This window comes from Puma concolor, chromosome B2, assembly GCF_028749965.1.
Source record: "Puma concolor isolate L17-30 chromosome B2, mPumCon1.1.hap2, whole genome shotgun sequence".
Classification (NCBI taxonomy): domain Eukaryota; kingdom Metazoa; phylum Chordata; class Mammalia; order Carnivora; family Felidae; genus Puma; species Puma concolor.
Genome location: NC_141671.1, coordinates 81625614 through 81647567, shown reverse-complemented (window position 1 = coordinate 81647567; position 21954 = coordinate 81625614). Strand labels below are relative to the sequence as shown.

Below are 21954 nucleotides of genomic sequence, written 5' to 3'. Positions count from 1 at the left end.
CAGCTTCTTTAAATCTAGGTGGGACTGTGTGACTCCCTCTGGCCACTGGGATGTGAGTAGAAGTGATGTGTTTCACTTGCTGGTGAAGGTAGTTCATCTAGTATGCCTTTCCATACTCTGTTCCCCCTTACAGTGACACTGGAGACCACGTGCTGAAGATGGTGGCATTGGAAGATGGAAGAAGCCTTTATCCCTGAGTCTCATGAAGGACAGCTCACCAGGAGAACTGCCCAACCACGAACAACAGATTTGGACCTTGTATGAGCTACAAATAAGCTTTTACAGGATCAAGCCACTAACATTTGAGATGGTTACTTCTTATAGCACTTAGCCTACCTTAACAGAACATATTTGAGTTGGATAAAAGAGTCAATAAACATGATTTATTGAAGGGTTTCTGAGATAAATTCAAATACTGAGGAGTCGTATGTATAAGAAAAACTTGAAAATTATAATTTGTACTATTTATGCAATCTATTCATATGAGCTACAAACCAATCTGAATATATTCTAATATTCAACATCTTTTATAGCGATATGTCAATGCATTAGCTACCTAGATCACTGGATTACTACACAAGATAAATTACTGTATATTTATAATACATTTATAACAGAAAGTGAAGGCAATCTTAAAATTAAATTTGCATTCCCCAAGGCAGAATTTACTGAACTTTAATCATTTGGTACCACTTCATGAGTAATTCCTTCCTCTTTTCTGGAGCCTGAGGAAGGTGGAGAGGGAGAGAGGTTGTGAGGCTAAGTTCTGCACAAGACTTTAGTTCCACTTGTCTACTGGGGACTCCAAAATAGTTCATCCTGGGGCAGCTCTAGCCCTTGAGGAATGGATCCTGAAGTTTGTAGGACACACATGAATGACCAGAGGCCCTAAGGGTAAAGAACTGTTGAGGCTTATCCCAGGTTTGCGCTGAAAGAAACCCCCTGGGGGAAAGATACACCAGAGAACTGAAAGGGGCTAAGATACCCAAGTGAAAGAGCCTATTATCGGGTAGGCATCTCTCTGTAAACAATATTTTCTTGTACTGCTTATTAACCATTTGGGGATTAGAGAACCATTTGAGAATCTTGATGAAACCCTGGAACTTCTTTCTACTCAAATATACATATGAACATTTATTTATATATTTATACATAAATTCAGGGAGCTCAGGGCATCTGTAGCCCATGGATGAACTTCCAGGTTAAGGATTCCTATTTTTAAGGCAGGTTTAATAGCTGCCCCTCAGGTTGGTATAAGAACTCACTAATAGGGCCCCCTGGGGGGCTCAGTCAGTTGAGTGTCTGACTCTTGATTTAGGCTCAGGTCATGATCTCACGGTTCATTAGTTCAAGCCCCATGTCAGGCTCTGCCCTGGGGTTGTGGAGCCTGCTTGGAATTCTCTCTCTCTCTCTGCCCCTCCCAGAATCAATCAATCTCTCTCTCTCTCTCTCTCTCTCTCAAAATAAATAAACTTAAAAAAAAAAAAGAACTCACTAGTAAATAATATACACTTTGCTATACAAGAGAAACACTGCTATTACTTACATCTTTTTTCCCTATGACTAGGGATGGGAGGAGAAAGAAAAGAAAGGCAATGTCACTCCTCAGCTTTTCTGGCAATCTCGCATTGTCCCTAACCTCAGTGCCTTGGTACAGTCCAGCAGTGGGATACCATCAATGGAATTTTTTTTTTGTAAACTTTATTTTGATATAATATTGGCCTCATATAAAAGTTGCAAAAATAATACACAAACCTCAAAGATATTAAGAAAGGTGAAATAAGCCAACCAAAAAAGGAAAAATATTGTATGACTGCACTTATAATATAAGTTATCTAGGGTAATGAAATTCATAGAGACAGAAAGTAGAACAGAGGTTACCAGGGTCTGGGATATGGCAGGGAGAAGGAGAATGAAGAATTATTGTCTAATGTATCCAGAGTTTCAGATTGGGATGATGAAAAAGTTCTGGAAATTAATAGTGGTGATGGTTGTACAACATCATGACTGTAATTAATGTCACTGAACAGCATACTTAAAAATTATGAAAATGGATGGGCTGCCTGGCTGGCTCAGTTGGTAAAGCATGTGACTCTTGATCTCGGGGTTGTGAGTTCAAGCCTCATGTTGGGGGTAGAGGTTACTCTTCAAAAATTATTAAAGTGGTAAATTTTATATTATGTATATTTTACCACAATAAAAAAAATTACAGAGTTCCTGTGTACCCTACCTACCCACCAATGATGATCTTACATACACAATACAATTATCAAAACAGGGAAACTGGATTGGTATAATTCTATTAATGAAACTTTAGACCTTATTTGAATTTCACTTTTTCCATGCACTCTCTGTGGGTGTGTGTGTGTGTGTGTGTAGTTCCATGAATTTTATCACATATGTAGATTCATGTGACCATCACCACCATAAAGGTTTGAAACTATTTCAAATCCTCATTTTATAGTTGAAGAAACTGAGCCATAAAGAGGCTAAGTAAATTGTCAAAATTTTTACAACCAATAGATGGCAAGCCAGGCATCAAACTCAGTAAGATCAGCAGTGAAGTCCATGGCTCTTAACTATTGGTGGCTCTAAACACAGCAGATATCTAGGAAACTCAAATGCATCCATAAATACCCACTAGGAAACCTGCTCTCCAGTACTTGCATATTTTATACCAACTATGGAATAATAGAAAATATAACTACAACTAAAATATAAATAAAATATAAAATGCAATGCATCTCAGCATTCTACCTAAGTTGGGTTGAATTCAGAATTTCATGCTGGGATATATAGTTAATTCGGCATTTTCTAGCTAAAAAATAAGTTTTAAAACTGGCAAAAGACATGTTCTCCCTGCCAGAGAAAAGGAAATAATAATTTTGTTTTGTGAAAAACCTGAACTGAAATTTTCCAAGTTGATTGCTCATAGTTTGGTTTATTTTTTAACCTTAATAATAAATTCAAATCACTGTCACGATTGGGGGGTGGGGCTGGCTGGCTCAGTCAGAAGAACATACAACTTGTTGTCTCAGGGTTGTGACTTCAAGGCCCACCTTGGACACAGAACTTACCCTAAAAAAAGAAAAAAAAATCACGGGCTTCTGGGTGGCTCGGTCGGTTAAGCAGCTGACTTTGGCTCTGATCATGATCTTGAGTTCATGGGTTCGAGCCCTGATGTGGGCTCCGTGCTGACAGCTCAGAGCCTGGAGCCTGCTTCAGATTCTGTGTCTCCCTCTCTCTCTGCCCCTCCCCTGCTTGCACTCTGTCTCTCTCTCAAAAATAAATAAACATTTAAAAAATTTTTCTAATTAAAAAAAAAGATTCTTAAAAAAATCACTAGCATATAAGCATGATAAAACAGGTTAACCATGTCATCACAATTTCACTTCTTATTAAACACATATTTTAGTTACTAAAACATCCAAACAGTCCCACTATGGGAACAAAGTATTTTTTTTATTTTATTTTATTTTTTTTAATTTTTTTTTTCAACGTTTATTTATTTTTGGGACAGAGAGAGACAGAGCATGAACGGGCGAGGGGCAGAGAGAGAGGGAGACACAGAATCGGAAACAGGCTCCAGGCTCTGAGCCATCAGCCCAGAGCCCGACGCGGGGCTCGAACTCACAGACCGCGAGATCGTGACCTGGCTGAAGTCGGACGCTTAACCGACTGCGCCACCCAGGCGCCCCACAAAGTATTTTTTTAATACTAATTTGATTAATATTGAATTTTATTGCGTAATTTTTAAAGTTTTTTACCTGACTTATCTATTTTTCTCATTAAATGTAATATGTGTTCATCACAAGGAGTCTTTACAGTCCCCATAAAGATGCAGGGGGGAAATCCCCAATACTTCTAAAAGTCACTATCAAGAAGAAATTTCCTTGTATATCAGATTCCCATGGGACTTTACTAGAGGCACAATAAAATGCAGAAAAAAAGAAACTGAATAATTTTTTTATAAATATTTTTTTAATGTTTATTTTTGTGAAAGAGACACAGTTACATCAAGAGTTACATCAAGTTAACAACCTCATTGGTTCCTTTTGTTCCACAGATCATCAGGTAGACCTGAAGACACCTATCACTAGAATTATGGGGAAACAAAATGGTGCCACTTTGAATATGTATAATTTCAAAAAACTGCATTAAAAAAAATTTTTTTTAAGTTTATTTTTCAGACTTCAAGCTGTATTACAAGGCTGTAATCATCAAGACAGTATGGTACTAGCACAAAAACAGACACTCAGATCAATGGAACAGAATAGAGAACCCAGAAATGGACCCACAAACGTTGGCCAACTAATCTTTGACAAAGCAGGAAAGAATATCCAATGGAATAAAGACAGTCTCCTCAGCAAGTGGTGCTGGGAAAACTGGACAGCAACATGCAGAAGAATGAACCTGGACCACTTTTTTACACCATACACAAAAATAAACTCAAAATGGATGAAAGACTTCAATCTAAGACAGGAAGCCATCAAAATCCTCGAGGAGAAAGCAGGCAAAAACCTCCTTGACCTTGGCCACAGGAACTTCTTACTCAACACATCTCCGAAGGCAAGGGAAACAAAAGCAAAAATAAGTATTAGGACATCATCAAAATAGAAAGCTTCTGTACAGCAAAGGAAACAATCAGCAAAACTCAAAGGCAACCGACAGAATGGGAGAAGATATTTGCAAATGACATAGCAGATAAAGGGTTAGTATCCCAAATCTATAAAGATCTTACCAAACTGAACACGCAAAAAACAAATAATCCAGTGAAGAAATGGGCAAAGACATGAATAGACACTTCTCCAAAGAAGACATCCAGATGGCCAACAGACACATGAAAAAATGCTCAACAGCACTCATCATCAGGGAAATGCAAATCAAAACCACAGTGAGATACCACCTCACACCTGTCTGAATGGCTAACATTAACAACTCAGGCAACAACAGATGTTGGCAAGGATGTGGGGAAAGAGGATCTCTTTTACATTGTTGGTGGGAATGCAAGCTGGTGCAGCCACTCTGGAAAACAGTACGGAGGTTCCTCAAAACACTAAAAATAAAACTACCCTACAACCCAGCAATTGCACTACTAGGTATTTATCCAAGGGATACAGGTGTGCTGTTTCAAAGGGGCAAATGAACCCCAATGTTTACAGCGGCACTATCAACAATAGCCAAAGTATGGAAAGAGCCCAAATGTCCATCGATGGATGAATGGATAAAGAAGATGTGGTGTACACACACACACACACACACACACACACACACACACACAATGGAGTATTGCTCGGCAATCAAAAAGAATGAAATCTTGCCATTTGCAACTACGTGGATAGAACTAGAGGGTATTATGCTAAGTGAGATTAGTCAGTCAGAGAAAGACAAAAATCATATGACTTAACTCATACGATGACTTTAAGATATAAAACAGATGAAAATAAGGGAAGGGAAACAAAAATAATATAAAAACAGGGAGGGGGATAAAACAGAAGAGACTCATAAATATGGAGAACACACTGAGGGTTACAGGAGGGGTTGTGGGAGGGGGGAATGGGCTAAATGGGTAAGGGGCATTAAGGAATCTACTCCTGAAATCACTGTTGCACTATATGATAACTAACTTGGATATAAATTTAAAAAATAAATAAAAATTAAGAAAAAAACTAAAATAACATATCATTACATACCTATTACAGATAAAACCACAATAAAAACCTGACAGTACTAAAAAGGTGATGAGGACCTACAACAATGGAAACACTCAGATATTGCCAAGTGGAATGAACTATAGTACAATCATTTTGGGAAAAGGCTGAACAGTTTCTTTTAAAATTAAATAAATATTCACAATGCAACTCAAAAAAAGAAGTTTATTTATTTTTGAGAGAGAGAGAGAAAACGAGAGAGCAGGGGAGGGGTAGAGAGGGAGAGAGAGAATTCCAAGAAGGCTCCACACTGTCAGTGGAGAGCCCCAAAGCAGGGCTCAACCCACAAATCATGACACCATGACCTGAGCCAAAATCAAGAGTCGGATGCTTAACCAACTGAGCCACCCAGGCACCCCTGAACTATGCATTTTTAAAAGAAATATTTTAGTCTAGTCCCCTTATTTAGGGAAGAAAAAATTGAGGCTCTAAGAAATTTCAGAGTGTCTAGAGCTCCACAGTGAGCTGGTGGCCAGAATTATACCAAGTGTCTTGATGTCCATCAATGTCCTTTCATCCCCCAAGCCCCCAGGATTTGGTCCACCATCTCCCACTGCCTCACCCAACCCAGCCAGATAGGAGAGAAGATTCCTAAAGCTAATGTGGCAAATGTCACCACCACAAGAGAACTAAGTTCTATACTCCACAAGAGAACTAAGTTCTATACTCATCTTTCATCCACTTAATATATGTAAGAAAAATAAACCTTATTCTAGTCTATTGTATCTATTCATCTTAAAAAAATTTATTCAAGCATATGTCCTTTATAAAAACAAACACAAGGGCGCCTGGGTGGCTCAGCTGGTTGAGCGCCAGACTTCAGCTCAGGTCATGATCTCACAGTCCATGGGTTCGAGCCCTCCAATTGGGCTTTATGCTGCTGGAGCCTGCTTCAGATTCTGTCTCCCTCTCCCTCTCCCTCTGCCCTTCCCCTGCTTGCTCCCTCTCTCTCTCTCTCTCTCTCAAAAATAAACATTTTAAAAACTGTGATATTAAAAAAAAAAAGTCCTTGCTCATTCCTATTTAGCTATTAAGATAAGTTTACTTCGGGCTAATTCTCCATTATTGGTTATTATTTACTGATGGGTTCATTAAATTCACTTTTTTTAAAGGACGTTTTTTTACCATCACAGGTAGAAATATTTCCCATAATCTCCATTCTTATACCAAGAACAAATCAGTGATACAAGAATTAAGTCCATACAGCTACCAATAAGCTCCCAAATTTAAATACAATGTTTTAATCTTTGTTTGCCCTTTCCTAGTTTTTCATGAAAATACTGAGTCAAGTATTTCCCAAAGTACTTTGTACCTAGTACATTGAATTCTAATAGTTAAATAGATGTTCAAACTTTCTGACTTTCAGTTTCAATTTTTTTAAATGCCTATTTTTGAGAGAGAGAGACATAATGTAAGCAGGAGAGAGGCAGAGAGAGAGGGAGACACAGAATCCGAAGCAGTTCCAGGCTCTGAGCTGTCAGCACAGAACCTGACACGGGACTCAAACCGACAGACCCTGAGATCATAACCTGAGCCGAAGTCGGACACTCAACTGATTGAGTCACCCAGGCGCCCTTAATTTTTTTAAAGTAATCTCTACACCAAATGTGGGGCTTGAACTCACAACCCTAACTAAGATCAAGAGTCACATGCTCAGGATGCTTAGATCGCACAGTTGGTTAAAGCTCAGGTTGCGCCCCATGTTGTGAAGCCTACTTAAGATTCTCTCTGTATCACTCCCTCTCCCTTTATTCTTCTCCCCCACTTAAGCTCTAAATAGATAGATAGATAGATAGATAGATAGATAGATAGATAGATAGACAGACAGACAAAGTTTTTAGAGGGTCACATGCTCTGCACAATGAGCCGCCAGGCACCCCTTAATTTTAAGTAAAAGAGTAACAGATAACAAAAGGAAAAACCATTCTAACCAACGTTTTATTATCTATAATGTAGTTTTCTACTTTGTACCCTGAAATCTTAAGATTTTGAATATTAAATATAACCAGTCTAATGCAGGGAAAAATTTGAAATTCTTATTTATTTTTTTAAAGAGAAATTCAATGTTAAATGAAAATAATGTTGACAATTTATTACATGGGCATCAAATGAAAAAAAGAGAACAATCAGTTAAGAAGAATCAAAATAGTTTCTCCCACACACATATGTCCCCAAATTTTACAAAGAAATTTAAAACTCTCAACATTAGGAACCAGAGACGCCTGGCTGGCTCAGTTGGTAGAACATGCAACTCTTGATCTCGGGGTCCTGAGTTCAAGCCCCATGTTGGGTATAGAGCCTACTTTAGAAAAGAAAAAAAAAAAAAAACTAGGAACAAACACAAATAAAATTGTATCCAGTAATATTTAAGTCAACTTGGAAGCATCATCATCACCTATGGTTCTGTACAAACTCCCTAACGATAAATGACCAAAGAAAGCAATAATAAAAATCAACAACTATACTAGGGAAATATCACTATTGAATGTATTGTCACAAACTGTCAAAGTATCACCAAGTTCTAGCTTAGGGTTGGGGTCTGGAAAATGAATAGGACAAGGGAGTAAAGGTCTGTGTTTCCTAAAAGACATCATGACAGCCATCTATGACATCTTTTTTTAAATCTTTTTTTTTTTTTTTTAATTTGAGAGAGAAAGAACATGTTCAAGAGAGAGGGGGGAGGAGAGAGAGAGAGAGAGAGGAGAGAGAGGGAGAGGGAGAGAATCTTAAGCAGACTCCAAGCTCAGTGCAGAGCCTGACGTGGGTCTCGATTCCACAACCCTGGGATCATAACTTGAGCTGAAATCAAAAGTGGGACGCTCAACTGGCTGAGCCACACAGGCATCCGGACCTCTTTATTCAGGTCAGCCTTTCTTGGAGGATTAGTAAATACCACTTATTGATAGGAATTATCATGTAATGCTAATCAGTTTAATAAAACTATTTCATCTGAAAAGACTGTCTGCCTCTCTGTGCTGTAAGTATATGCAAAAATTAAACCCTACATGAAACATGTTCAGGTCTGTAACCTGTAGGGGAGAAAGACCTTCCTCTGCCCTATGGTCCTTCTAGCTGCACTTAGAATCAAATTGACATGAGACAGGTTAACAGGAGAAAATCAAATTTAATAGGCGTACCAATGGAGAATCCACACAGACGTGAGATTCCAAAGATGAGGCAACATGAAGCTTATAGAGGAGCTAAGGGAAAAGGCAGGGGCTTGAGGACACAAAGTGGAGAAAATTCATTAACAAGAAGGTGAAAGAAGATGTTTGGAAAAAAACAAAAATGTTTTATTATGTAGATAAGTCCCTTAGTAAAAGGGGCCTCTGATAACACTTTCTTCCTGTTACACGTTCTCCTTTCCAATGTAAATTTAGGCAGTTATGGGGAGGCAGAGTGCCTTTCCTATATCTACTGGGTTTCTATTGCTTTTAACTCTAAATAATGGGGGGGGGGGTTCTTTTTTCATTTTATTTACTTTAGAGAGAGAGAGTTAGGGAGAGAGAGAGAGAGAGAGAGAGAGAGAGAATCTCAAGGAGGCTCCACCTTGAGCATGAAGCCTGACACAGGGCTCAGTCCCACAGCCCTGGGATCATGACTTGAGCTGAAATCCAGAGGTAGACACTCAAACAACTCTCCTAACTCTAAATAATCTTTATGCCAAATTGGCACATTTGGGGGCAGCCTGCCCTGGGCCCCTACAAACCAAGACAAAGTCCCTTACTCCTGAAATAAAAAGTCAACTTGTCCGAGCTCAGGCCTTCTCCCTCCAATCAGTTATGACCTCCTCCTCAAACCTGGGCACATGTTGGCAAATGAGCATTTAAAATGAGTATTTCAAAGATGGTGTGCAGAGTCAAAATGTACCACAATGGGACACCAGAGTTTGCTGTTTGAAAATGGTAAGTCACTTTATGTTGTGAACCAACTAGTTCATAATTTATTTGCTAGCATTGAGATTTCAAGCACTGGCTGTTCTTAAATAGGGACTATGATATATTTACCAATTACTGGACTATTGAGTACTATTAAACAATCATAAAACAGCTACCATTTCTTGAGACTATTGTATTCCAGGTTCTTTAGAGATGCTTCTCTGTACATTATCTAGTTTAATCCTCTCAACAACCCAATGGGGCAGGCTTTAGACATTCCATTTTATGTAGATGAGAATCCAAGATTTAGCCCACTCCACATAGAAACTTAACCTGGGGCTACTTCAAATGGACCTCTCCTTTAATAACTGCTCTCTCCCAGAAGAGGATTTTACCCCAGGCCATCAATTCCCAAACTGAGCACCAAGACACTCTGGATACTGTAGCAAATTCACAAGGGCAATTTAGGATATTTGAAAGTTTCAAGGGAAACCTGGTATATTCAACATATTGGACACTGCAGAACCTATAAACCAGAATTCAAAGTTTCAACGTTAGATCACGTTATATTCCTATCAATGACATCATACACATCTTTGCAAAACCTGTGTTTTCAGTGGATGCTGTGATAAAAAGTGAGTGCTGCAGAAAAATTTATGTGGAACAGGAAATGAGAGTGGTGATATCCAATCTGATCCCAAGATTTAAGAATTAGTACAGGCACACACATCCTGCTTGTAACTGTGGTTATTTAAGAATGATAGAACAAGATTTTTTCTAGGGGTACCTGGGGGGCTCAGTTGGTTGGCCATGTGACTTTGGCTCAGGTCATGATCTCACGGTTCGTGGGTTCAAGCCTTGCATCGGGCCCTCCACTATCAGCACGGACCCCGCTTTGGGCCCTCTGTCCCCTGTCTCTCTCTCTGCACCTCCCCTGCTCTAACACATGCTCTCTCTCTCTCTCTCTCTTTCTCTCAAAAACAAAAAATAAACATAAAAAAACAATCAATAATTTTTCTCAGTTTATTTGTATTATTTTTTAAAAAATACCTTCTATGGAGGCATCTAGGTGGCTCAGTAGTTTAAGTTCTGACTCTGGTTTTCAGCTCAGGTCATGATCTCACTCATGGTTCATGAGTTCGAGTGCACATGGGGCTCTGGACTGGCAGTGTGGAATCTGTGATTCTCTCTCTCTCCTGCTCTCTCTGCCCCTCTCCTGCTCTCTCTCACTCTCAAATTAAATAAACTTAAAAAAAATAGCTTCTATGTTGTTAGGACATAAATACTACGTTGCTTGAACATAACTATGACTAACTACTTACAATGAGGGGCACTGTGAAAAAATTACTAAGATACTAAGGGAGCCATGAACCAAGTTTAGGAATCTTTTGCCTTAACCAAGAAGTGAAGAATTGTGTAAGATTCTCTGAGCTGACACAGAGTTGTGTGACCCCGAGAAAATAACTTAAGACAAAGTCCATAACACAAGCATAATAACCAGGAAAGGGAGAATTTGGGTTAAAACCATTTTTAAAGGTTGCTCTCAGTCAGTTTAATCCTTCAAATCTCACAAAATGTTTCCTGGGATAATTTGTATTTAAAAAAAAAAAAAAAAAAACTTCTAAAACACATGCACACAAATTACTATTTTTCTAATTCTTAGCGACTCAAGCAAAGCTTTTAAAAATTATAGCCTCTAGGCTATGTTGGAAGAGACAGGGCCTCCCCTGCACAGACAGAACACGCCCATGGAGGCTGTGCCAAGAAAACCTGAGGAAAACCTTGAAAGACAGACTGCCCCATCCCAGTATTTTGAGATTGTCACCTTTTTTGTGGTTTGCATCCTACTGTCAATATCCTGCTTTTAAGTTCAATAAGAATGCTCCAGGTTATTGTGGAAATGCTTGTTTGGAAACTTCCCTTTCACAGAGCTTTTTACATAGCGTATGATGTGTGCAAAGATAGGAAAAAATTAACACAAAATCCCGACTAATGGTTCCTTGCAGGGAGGAGAGGTGGAATGCCATGGGAGGGGTACTAGAGTGTGGTGGAGGTAGGGGTGGAGGACTCCAAGGTTCGGGGATGCTCTATTTCTTCAGCTGAGTGATGAGTACTTTGGGGTCTGTGGGTGCTATTCTTATTCTTTAAATTTAAAGCATAGTTTGATATTTTGTGCAGGTATATTTTACAGTGAGGGTAAGGCGCACCAGAAATTCTATGTGGGAGGACCTCCAGAGTTGAAAGTATGCCTTGTCTCTAAGTTGAGCTGGATCACTTAGCCATCAGCCTTTACTTGGAATAAATGCTTAGCGGGAGGGCTCTGGAGAGGCTGACAGGTTGAAGTGGGAAGTTAAGGTACATTTTTGGTAAAAACAAGGAGTTAACAGGTGAGCATTTCTCTCTTTTTTTAATATTTAGGGATGCCTGGGTGGCTCAGGCGTTTAAGCATCTGACTTCCACCCGGTCATGACCTCACGGTTGGTGAGTTCAAGCCCCGCATCCAGCTCTCTGCTATCAGCACAGAGCTCACTTCAGATCCTCTGTCCCCCTCTCTCTCTGCCCCTCCCCTGCTCTTATATGCTCTCTCTCTCTCAAATATAAACATTTAAAAATATATATTTAAAGTTTTCATTCAAGTAATCTTTACCCAGCGTAGGGATGGAACTCACAACCCTGAAATCAAGAGTCACATGCTCCACTGACTGAGCTGGCTAGGTGCCCCATCTTTATCACCCTTGATTTACGCTGTCCAACAACGTGCAGCTAGTTGTTTTATGGTCTCTTATTCTTCTTTACCCTGTCCAGCTCTCCCCTCCCCACTTATGACCTAGAGGACAGAAAACTCTTCCAATTTTAATTTATATCCCTAATTTTTAAAAAATTATTCATTTGCCAATATGCAAATGCCATCCCCTGCTAGGGATGGCAAAAGGAAGTTAAACATGTATGGTTGCACCTGCTATATGCAAGAACAAAAGATTGCCATTGCTATTTTAGGAATAGGAAATATCACCTCAGAGATACACTTGTGGCACTGCCGTGGACCCAGGTATATTTGTCTTCATTGCCAAGTTCTTTCCACTTACTTTGGCCTGATAGGCATTACTATAAACACGAATGGATATCATCATCCAACAGGTTCACAAAAAGGATCCCTAACATTCAAGAGCACTATGCCAAGCATTTTACTGGCATCATTTCATTTATGAAACATAGCCAGTTATGTATAATACACCAAGTTTACAGTTTTAAAAACTAAGTTTCACAAAGCAGGTTTCCCAGGCTGGTCCAAGCGCAGTGATGTTTACAATGAATTGATCACAGCCTGATACAGATGTCTTTGTTCCTTCTCCACTCCCACTGATTCATTTGACAAGCCTTAAGAGAAAAAAAGAAAAAGGGAGGGAGGGAGAAGGAAGGAAGGAAGGAAGGAAGGAAGGAAGGAAGGAAGGAAGGAAGGAAGGAAAAAGGTAAAAAGAAATGGGTTTTCCAAAAGAAAGAAAGAGAAAAAGTAGAAAGAAATGGGTCTTCCAGTCACAAACTTAACAAGTGGTGGAATCAACACAGTGTCATAACCCCAAAACAGATCTCAACACTACTTGAATCATCTCACTGTGCTGCCGGGAAAACATTCTTGACCAGCTTTATGAAATTCAAGCCCCTCTCAGGTCACAGATAATGCTCCACACTTCCCCTCCCGCTCCCCAAAATACCGGAAGCACTACACTTAAATCCCCAAGACAAACTGGTGTCCGAACTCAAACCAACGTGCTCGCTTCCTCCGCCCCGGCCCTGGGAGATGCCACCTGCTAACTCTTCACAGGGCTCAATTCCGGCCAGAGCAGATCTCGCTCCCATTCTCCCGGGTCTGCGCCTCTTGCAGTCCACAAAGGGGTAAGGGAATGGGGCGGGGGGGGGGGGGGGGGTAGGCTGCTGGCGCGAACGAGCCGAACCCGGTACCTCCGAGGCCGGCCCGCAGGCCCGGGGACCCCGGAGAGCGTAACGCGACCAAAGGAGACCCTCCTTTTCGCCCGCAGACCGCCAGCCACCGCATCCGGGAGAAAAGCCGGTGACCCCCACCCTCCTACCACCACTTTCTTCAAACTCTGAGCTCACTGGAGAAAGAGGAGGGGGACAAGCAAAGACGACAAAGTTCTCCGCCCCCACCCAAAGTTCTCTACTCTGGGGAGGCGAGTGAAGCTAAGCGGTAAGGGAGGCGTCCTAGGAAGACCTCCTCCCGTCCCGGCTTTCCGGAGGCCGCAGGAGAGGGGGCAACGCACTCCCTCTGGGTCTCTTCCCCAGGCAGACGCCGACAAGGGGGTGGGGGGGGCGCGAGGGAGCAGCGCCCCCACCTCCAACACCGTCCTCCCCGGCTCGGAGGTTCTCCGGGAGTGGGGGGCGCCGGCCCTCAGATGAGGGGGTCTCCAAAGAACCGAGCGAGGTCGCACCATACCTTTCTCGCGCGCGCCGGACGTCCGCGCCGCAGGGACCGCGGCCGGCGACAGGGTCGGGGGCGAGGCGAGACGACGGGGACGCGTTCTCGCAGGCTCCGGCGGCCCCTGGGCCTCGGCGCCGCGCAGCGCCGCGCCTCCAGCCGCCCGCTTGCCAGGCTGCGCTCCCCGCTCCCGCAGGTAACCTGTGGCCGAGCCCGCCGCGCCCGCAGCCCGCACGGCCCTGGCCCGGCCCCGCCCCGCCCTCGGCTCCTAACCTGGGGCCGCAGCGCCCCGCAGCGGCCTGCTCCCGGCACGGCGGGGACCGGGGGGAGGTGGGGCCCCTAAGGCCCTGGGGCTGGCCCTGGGCTGCAGGCCCCTCCCAGCTCGGGCCGCTGTCCCTTCCCCCCCCCCCCCCCCCCCCCCCCCCCGGGGAGGCCTCTTCCCAAAGAGTGGAAGGAAGGGGGGCTGCAGCGGGGTGATCTTGTCCGGGCACTGGTCTCCAGGAGGTTTATTGGAGGGAGAGGAGAATTAGGGAGTTAGGGAGGAGAAAACCATGCCTCACCCCGTGGCCAAACGGATATTTCAGTATATTCATAGTTCACTTAACTGGAAGGGCTCAGCGGAAGCTCAACAATGATGAATGATGCAGATTCATGAGAGAGCTGGAAAAGGGAAAGGAAGCCCTTATTCCAAACAGCTTATCTGTCAGTAGCTTGTCAAAACCATCCATCCCATATGACACTGACAAAAGCATTGCGCATTCCTGACTCCTATATTCAAATCACACTCTATACACCATTAACTTGGTCAGGTTTTGTCTGGTTTTCAGTTACTTCTTCAGTACCTAGAAGAGTTCCCTGAACAAAGTGAGCATTCAATAAAGTATTGTTGCATGAATGTGTCAATGAATGGAACCTTATTCAACCTTTTGAAGACAACAGGTAACTGCTGTCCAAACACAGCTGGAGGGGTAGGTGGAAACCTAGAATGGCGTCTCCGTCTTACCCGAGGTTTGGGACAAGCTTATTTTGAACCGGATTTTTCTTATCTGCTTTGAAAAAGGCCTGGTTTCCAGAAGTAAAAAAATATGATCATCTCTGCCTTTTTCATGAGATGTCTGTCTCCCTGTCTCTTTCAGGGAGCATTAGGTAGAAGAAATCCAACCAGCTCCAACTCACACCAGGGAAGTGCTTGATTTTCCTCTACAATTTCAGAACTTCCACACCCTATAGCCATAGCTGCAATTTTTCTTGGCAGGGTGTGAAACCTCTTCTGTCATTTGACCCTCTTCAGATTTGTTCCCCATCCCTTCACTCTGCATCTAGAGCTGTTAGAATAACACGTTTCCCTTCCCTGCCCATCAGTAGCTCTGGATTTCTCTATAGGGAATCACCAGTGACTTACAGGTGACCCCCAAAGTCAAGATATGTATGCATGACCTTTCAAACCGATCATTTCTTTCTTATACATTTCCAGATTAAAGAGTTTTCCTAGTAGCTACTCCCTTGAATGAACTTCCAGAGATACAATGTTGCATTCCTCTGGGAAGCTTTTATAATATTACCATAAAGTCAAGATGGAGTTTTAAGTTACATTTGTGGGCAGTCAGACCAATCAGGCATTAATTCTGCTGAAAGGAACAGAAAGCCCAAGCCGGCCTATAAGACATGTGAATCCTGCTGGAAGCCAACTGGCCTGTAATTGTTCCCAGACCTTGATTAGTGGGAATTCCTGACAGAGGGGCCTCATGAGAACCAAAGCAGAAGGTGGGTGAGCTGCCTGGAGATCTTGTTTGCTAGTCTCCAAGTGGGCACACAGTCTTTGGGAAACTAATGAAAAGACACTCTAAACCTCCCTCCAAATGAGGAAGGCTCCCAGCCTACAGTTCCATTCTTATACCTCAATTCAGCTTAATCAAAGCCAGCCTCATGTATCCACCTCACTACTTTCTCCTTCTGCCTCCTGAGAAAGAAGTCTGTTCTGCCAATGATAATTTTCCCTGCTTCCTGAGAATATAATCTGCTCTGATTTCTAGCAACATTTCTTTAATGAGTTGACTGCACTAGCTATTTTTCATGTCATTAGCTTCAACTGATCCTTCAGTCCACCATTCCAGCTTCTATCCCTGCCACTCACTCCCTGAAACTGACCTTGCTAAGGCTTCTACCCAAGGAGCCTTCAATGTGCCTCACCACAATCATATCCTCCTTCTCCTCCAAAGGAAACCAGCATGCTAAATTTTGTGTTAGCTTTTATGGCTTTCCCCTCAGAGCAGGTGAAGGTGCAACTCTCCTCAATCATCCTGAATCCAGGTTCCTCTGCCACCAGCCACCTCCACCAGGCCACCTAAATTCAACCACAAGAAGGTCAAAGTCATATACCTGAGGTGCACCCTTAGGGAAGTCCGTACCACATTGGCCCTGGCCCCCAAAATTGGCCCCCTGGGCTGATCTGTCTCCAGAGAGTTGGTGATGACATCACAAGGCAACCTGTAATTGGAAGGGTCTAAGGATTACAGAGAAACTGAACATTCAGAACAGATAGGCCCAGATTGAAGTAATACCTTCTGCCTCTGCCCTGATGATCAGAGCCCTCAAGGAACCACCAAGAGATGGAAAGAAGCAGAAAAACATTAAGCACAGTGGAAATATCACTTTTGATGAGATTGTCAACATTGCCCTACAGATGCAGCACCAATCTTCAGCCAGAGAACTCTCTGGAACCGTTAAAGAGATCCTGGGGACTGCCCAGTCTGTGGACTGCAATGTTGCTGGCCACCATCCTCACAACATCATAGATGACATAAATAGTGGCATAGTGGAATGCCCACAGCTCCTTAAGAACTGCAGAGGAAAATATTTCAATAAAGGATCATCTGACAACCAAAACAAAACTTGTGTGTGTATTAATAATTCTCTTATCACAAATATATATATATCCCTAATCACTACATTGTACAGTTTTGCTAATTTTTGAACTTTTTGTCAATGGAATCATTCCACACTCTTCCTATGCAACTTGGTTTTTCCACTCAGCATTCGGTTTCTGAGATTCAGCTATTCAATTTCTCTGCTATATAGTGTTTCACTGTAAGAAGATCCCACAATTTATTTATCCAGTCTACTTTTGGACATTGGGTAGGCTCCAGTTTTTGCTGTTGCAAACAGTGTTGCTATGAACACTCTTAAATATTTCTCCTGACGCATGCATTTAAGAGTTTTCAGGATCTTTATGTAGGAGTGGAATTTTGGGGTCTTAAGGTATATGTGTGTTCAGATTTACTAAGTAATGCCAGACTGTTTTCTAAACCAGTTTGTACCAATTTTCATTCCCATCAACAATGTATTAAAGTTCTGCTTCCTCTACATCTTTGCCAGAGCTTGTTTTTGGTTTGTGTGTGTGCTTGTGAAATTATTACTTATTATGATGATTTGTATTTCCCCAATTACCAGTATAATTGGGCATCTTTAATATTTATTAACTATTCTTATTTTCTCTTTTGTTAACTGGTCATATCTTTGGCTCTGTTTCAGGTGTTTTGTGAAATCCTTCCTGACCGTGAGGTGTACAAATATTCTCCCATATTTTCTTCTAAAAGTTGTAAAGTTTTGCCTTTCGTGTTTAAGTCCATATTCCATCTGAAATTCATTTCTCCTCTCATTTGCTGTGCCAAAGAGATCTTATGAGTTTCCATGTATGATTGGGTCTGTTTCAGGTTCTCTATTTTGTTCCATTTGCCTATTCCTGTACTTAGTACCACACTGCCTGAAAATCTGTGGGTTTTTTGTTAAATCTTGATTTCATAAAGAATCTCAAGTGTTCTTAGCTCTTTTCTCTTCCACAGGCATTTTAGGATTGTCTCTCTGGCTCCATGAAAATTTTGTTTCTTGTTTTTTAATTTTTTTAATTTATTTTAAATTTACTTATTTATTTATTTAATTTTAATTTTGAGAGAGAAAGGGAGAGACTGTGAGTGGGGCAGGGTCAGAGAAAGAGGGAGATACAGAATCTGAAGCAGGCTCCAGGCTCCAAGCTGTCAGCACAGAGCCCAATGTGGGACTCAAACCCACAAATCGCGACATCATGACCTGAACTGAAGTTGGACATTTAACCAACTGAGCCACCCAGGTGCCCCTAAATTTTTAAACTTTTTTAAGTAAACTCTCCACCAAACATGGGGCATGAACTCAACAACCTAAAGATCAAGAGTCACATGCTCTATTGAACCAGTCACCCACCCCTCCATGAAAACTTTGTGATCTTGATTTGAAATCACAGTGAACCTATGTGTTGGGTGGCAATTTTTATTCACAATTATTTGTTCTGTTCCTATATTTGCCATACTTTCCTATAGTGACACAGACTCCTCTGCCCCGCTGGTTTGGGGCTTGTGTGACTTGCTTTGACCAACACCATGTTGGAGCAGAAGCTTTAAATATGTCGTGGGCTTTAGTGATTCTTCTCCCCTGCTTCTCTCACCTTGAGCTTTTGCCCTATGCCAGGAGAATATCATGACACAAAGAGTGGCTGCCTCTTTAGCTGGGGTCTCGCTATGAGAAAATACATGGAATCACACAGAGCCCAGAGTGGCTACAGGTGGTCTGCAGTCCTCGCATAATGGGAACAAGAAATAAATTGTTTGCTGCTACTGTAATTTCGAGAGAATTAACATCTTTACACTGTTGAGTCTTCCTATCTATGAACATGTGTGACATGTGTGTCTATTTGCTTAGAACTTTAGTGACTTCAAAAGTTTCAGAACTTTCCATTTTCTGAGATTTATTATCTTTTTTTTTTTGCCATTGCAAGTGTATCTCTTAAAAAGTACATTTTCTACCCTTTTTGTTGTCAAGAGAATGCAAATATCTTTGTTTACTAAACTTATACCCAAAAAGATTGCTAAATTCTGTTATTAATGTAATTTATAGATTATTTCATTTTCTATGTACCTATAAATAAGGATATTTTATTTCTTCCTTTCTAATCCTTATATCTTTAAAAAAAAATATTTTGAGGAATGTCTGGGTGTCTCAGTGGGTAAAGTGTCCAACTCTTGATTTCAGCTCAGGTCATAATCTCACCACTCATGGGATCAAGTCCCATGTCGGGCTCTGTGCTGACAACCAGAGACTGCTTGGGATTCTCTCTCTTCCTCTCTCTGCCCCTCTTCCCCTCTCAAGATAAAGAAATAAACATTAATTTTTTTTTGAGATAATTACAGATTCATGAGAAGTTGCAAAATAGTATAGAGAAGTCCTTTGTATCCTTCACCCAGTTTTCCCCAACGGTTACATTTTACATAACTATAACACAATATCAAACCAGGAAATTGACATTGGTACAATGTATGTGCAATTTTATCTCATGTGCAGCTTCTTTTAACCACCATCACAATCAGGATAAAGAACTATTCCATCACCACAATGAATTGTACTCACACTCCAGACCTTCCTTTTTCCCCATACCAGCCTAACCCCTGGCAGCCACTAATCTGTTTTCCATCTTTACAATTTTATCTTTCAAGAATGTTATATGAATAGAATCATATGGAACGTGACCTGTTAAGACTGTCTTTTTTTTTTTTTTTTCCAGTGTAATGCCCTAGAGAGGCATCCAAGTTGTTGGCATGTTACAACAGTTCATTCCTTGTATTGCTGAATAGTATTCCATGGTATGGATGTACCATAGCTTGTTTAACCATTCATCTTTTGAAAGGCATCTGGGTTGTTTAGATGTTTTGGATATTGTGAATAAAGCTGCCATGAACAATCATGTACAGGTTTTCATATAAACGTGTTTTCATTTCTCTGAGATAAGTGTCCAGAAAGGCAATTGCTGGGTTGTATAGTAGTTGCATGTTTACTTTTATAAGAAACTACCAAACTGTTTTCCAGAGTAGCTATATCATTTTACATTCCCATCGCCAATGTATGAGAGACCCAGTTTTTCCACATTCTTGCCAGCATTTGCTGTTCTTTTCTTTTCTTTTTTTTTTTTTTTTTTTTTTTTTTGGCCATTTTGATGGTATGGAGTTGTCTCTCATTGTTATCCCAATAATTTGCATTTCCTTAATGGCTAGTGGTACTGGACATCTTTTACAGTCTAGAGGGTTTTTTTATCATTATTTTTAATTTTTTTAACACTCATTAAGCCATGAATTCATAGGGAATGGATTCCAGCAGCTCAGGCTCCACTTCTCACAAAGTGTGCCTCCCTGGGGGGGCAGGTGGATGCTCCAGTTTATCCAATCATCTTTCTCTTGGGCTTCCTTCTTTTTCTGATCATTTTCTTTCACTTTTTCAGGAAGCTCTAAGGACTCTTAGAGTGCTCAATACAGACATTAATTCTCTTGGCAAGAATGTTACCTTTAACCCGTTTGTTTACAACAATGCCAACAGCATGCTGGGTAACACTGCAGACTTCCAGTTTTGCCATAGGAACATTTGTGGGACATTCCTTTTTGAATAGTGCCCATTGCCTTGATGTCTACCACGTCACCTTACTTGTAGATTTGCATGTATGTGGCCAAAGGAACAAATCCATGTTTTCTAAGGCCTAGAGAATATATAGTGGGTGTCTCTCCTTTTTCTCTTTCGGTTGGTCATTTTGGAAGACCAAAAGATGGTGGTTCTGGCCAGAAGACTGAACATCTTTTCATGTGTTTATTTGACATCCCTATATTTTCTTCAGTAAAATACCTCTTCATGCTTTTGCCTGTTTTCCAACTGGATTTTATGTTTTGCTGTTGAGTTTTGAAAATTCTTTACATATTATAGATGTGAGTCCTTAGTCAGATACATGGTTAACAAATATTTTACTCCAGTCTATAGCTTGTCATTTATTCTCTTTAAAAAAAGAAAGAAAGAGAGAGAGAGAGAGAGAGAGAAAGAAAAAGAAAGAAAGAAAGAAAGAAAGAAAGAAAGAAAGAAAGAAAGAAAGAAAGAAAGAAAGAAAGAAAGAAAATTCTTTTTCTTCTCTAATCTCTATGCCCAACATGGGTCTTGAACTCACCACCCTAAGATCAAGAGTCTCATGCTCTATCGACTAAGCTAGCCAGCTGCACCTTGTCTTTTAATCCTCTTGACAGGGAGTTTGCAAAGAAAAAATTTTAACTTTGATGAAATATAATTTATCAGATTTTTTCTCTTATGGATAGTACTTGTTTTTGGTGTCACAATCTTTTTGTTTCTTTTTGCTATCTTATGCAATCAAGGATGTACAGAACACTGTGGAATAAGAGCGGGGGGGGGGGGGGGCAGTGGGCATCCTTCTCTGTTCCTGATTTTAAGCTACTGAATATCGGATCTGTCTCCCTCACTCACATTCAATTCCAAAGATAAAAGGACCACATTTATGAGTTAGAATGTGTTTGGCTACAAGAGGGAGCATACTTGACTAGAGTGGTTTAAATCACAAAACACATGGTAACTTACAGAAAAAAAATATCTGGGTTTAGGCTCTTTCTAGATTCTATTGTATCACCCTCAGTGTTGGCTTTTGTCTTTAGCTTGGCATTTAAGCAGGAAAAAGGGCCAGACCTTCTCACTGTATTTATTTTAATTTGGGAACAAATTCTTCTCTGATGACCCTTAAATATATTTCCTCTTATGTATCATTGATCACAACTGGGCCACAAGGTGGGAGGGGACGTGGTTGCCATTCTTAGGTGAATCATGAGTCTTGACTCAACCTCTAGGTCTGAGGTTCCTTCTAGCCAAGAATATTTAGGTATACCAAACTAAGGGAAGGGGGAGTGGGGGTGTTAGTTATGCCACCAACAATGTCTGCCTGACATTTGTCTGACTTTGCATTTCTTGTGCCTGACCATGTGAGGTATGTGGTGGGCACATCTAGAGGCTTCCGTTCAGATTATTCCCCTTTGTTAAGACCTACCTATCTACTTATAAGGGTAGACTTCTGCAGCCACCAATT

General features: G+C 41.2%; 1 protein-coding gene and 1 pseudogene across 2 annotated transcripts in view; one reads left to right on the top strand and one right to left on the bottom strand.

The window, feature by feature from the left end:
* The window catches only part of ANKRD6 (ankyrin repeat domain 6), a 226664-nt gene extending 212505 nt beyond the window's left edge, over positions 1-14159 (bottom strand). For both annotated transcript variants that reach the window (XM_086707414.1, XM_086707416.1), the window contains exon 1: positions 14043-14159. The gene's annotated coding sequence lies outside the window, so the exon portion shown is untranslated. The remainder of the gene's footprint in view (positions 1-14042) is intronic.
* On the top strand, positions 14002-20490 carry LOC147581079 (uncharacterized; annotated as a pseudogene).
* Positions 20491-21954: the final 1464 nt, after the last annotated feature.